Source organism: Parasteatoda tepidariorum, chromosome 10, assembly GCF_043381705.1.
Source record: "Parasteatoda tepidariorum isolate YZ-2023 chromosome 10, CAS_Ptep_4.0, whole genome shotgun sequence".
Classification (NCBI taxonomy): domain Eukaryota; kingdom Metazoa; phylum Arthropoda; class Arachnida; order Araneae; family Theridiidae; genus Parasteatoda; species Parasteatoda tepidariorum.
Window position 1 is genome coordinate 83,565,563 of NC_092213.1, and position 2,057 is coordinate 83,567,619.

Genomic DNA, 2,057 nt, shown 5'->3' on the forward strand with positions numbered 1-2,057 from the left:
CAGGGTTTCTTAACCTGTGGTTCATGAACCCCTAAGGGGTCCATGAGTTATATTTTGGGGGTCCGCTGACTACTCCTAATTTTTAAAACGTTTGGAAGCCTACCCATTGCTTGTAAATCGAACTATGGCAGCTATAATTCCGTTTGCTACAGTGTATCTTTGCGAAGCGGGATTTTCCACAATTGTGACAATAAAAACATAACATCGAAATCGATTGAATGTTGAACATGATATGCCCGTTTGCTTTGTTGAAAACCATCCCCCAATTCAATTTGTTAAGTAAGGAAAAGCAGCAGCAACCTTCACATTAAAAATTTTAATTTTAAAATTTTTGTATACTATTAAAATAATAAAATTAAATGATCTCTAATAATTGATGTTATTTGCAATTATTTTTTTTTTCGCAGAGGGGTGGTCCGTGACTTCTTAAAAAATTTTAAAAGGGGTCCATTACATCAAAAAGGTTAAGAAACACTGCGTTAGATGGAGAGGAAGATCAAGAGAACCTTCCACGGTTAGCCTAACGGCAAGGGGACTCTAACTCATGATCCGTCTACCACTAGGATATTTCACTACATCACTGTGGTTAGTGCAAGCCGAACGCGGAACTCGCTTCGACGCGCCATGTCTGGGATTCGAACCCGGTTCATAGGAAAGAGAACGCTCTATCCCCTGAGCCATCGCGACTCAATTTTAACTTCAGTAGAAAATCTGTTTTCCGCCGAGAAACAACAATCATTGCAAAGCTGTCATCGGGATTGGTAAGCGGCAGTGAAAAGGGAGCTTAAACCCCTAGCATTAATACAAAGTGCTGGCTAAATAAAAAGAATAGTGCAAATAGAGAGAATTAAAATTTATTGTATAATATTAGTCATTAAAATATATTTGAATTTCAATTCACAGTGGATACATATCTAATTTCATATCAGAATCGCGGTAACATGAAGCGGTGACTGATTTATAGTGCCCAGAATTACAGCTCTCGTCGAGAATAAGACTGGGAACAGAATTATGCTTTCAACGAAATCAAAAATGTCAAACTATGCAAATGCGCCTAACTTTTAGAGCTTCTAAATCTTAATGCCAGAAACAAAATTCAAGGAAGCATATTTAAGATGTATTCAAAATGTATGATAACTGCAGCTGAGGAAAAGATATCATAAATAATCATAGATGTAAAAGCTGCGCCAACAGTTGTAAGATAAGTACGAAAGTGGTTGGAGTAAACAGAGAACAGCTGGCACAGCTTTTACGCGTGCCACTCCTATTAGCTAATCCTGCAATGAAACATACATCGGTAAATATGTACTTTATAGCTGTATATCAGATCCTGGAAGTTAAGTTCTCTATGTTTTAGAAACATGGTATATGTTTACAGTTACCTTGAATACTTTTTATTCTTATAAACGGATTCAGAGCAATTGTGGTTCAGCGAATAGAGCGTTCGCCTTTCAATAGGATGAATCGGGTTCAAATCCCAGCGATTGCTGGTCGATACGAATTCCGCACCCGGCTCGCACCGACCACAATGCTGACTTTATGCTCAGTAGTAGAAAGATCATGAATTAAAGTCCCTTTGCTGTCTGACTAACCGTGGGAGGTTCTCGTGGTTTTCCTCTCCATGCAACGCAAATGCTGGTTAGTTCCATCAAAAAGTCCTCCACGAAGGCTAATTTCTCCCAACGCTTGATCTAAGAGTTCCCTTGTCTTCTGGATAGGATTCAAATTTACAAGGCTACGGAGTTGAACATTAGTAGTCGTAAACCCTAAATTGGGTCGGCTTTTCAGCGACGTTTATAAAATAAAATGAACGAATTCTAATACTGTGTCGATTATAATAGTTTACCACAATTTTGTCAATTATTCAGCACTAACTATTAATTAATTAATGAAAGTAGAAATACAAAAAACACTTTTACTGAATACTCATTCTTTTTCTTCCGACAGATTAGAATCTTCGGCTATCAAAATATGGCAGGTTGTCGAAATCAGGAAAATGTAGTCCCAATAGTTTGGTTAGAAAAGCAGTCGAAAGTTTGGGACATTTGTTTTTAATA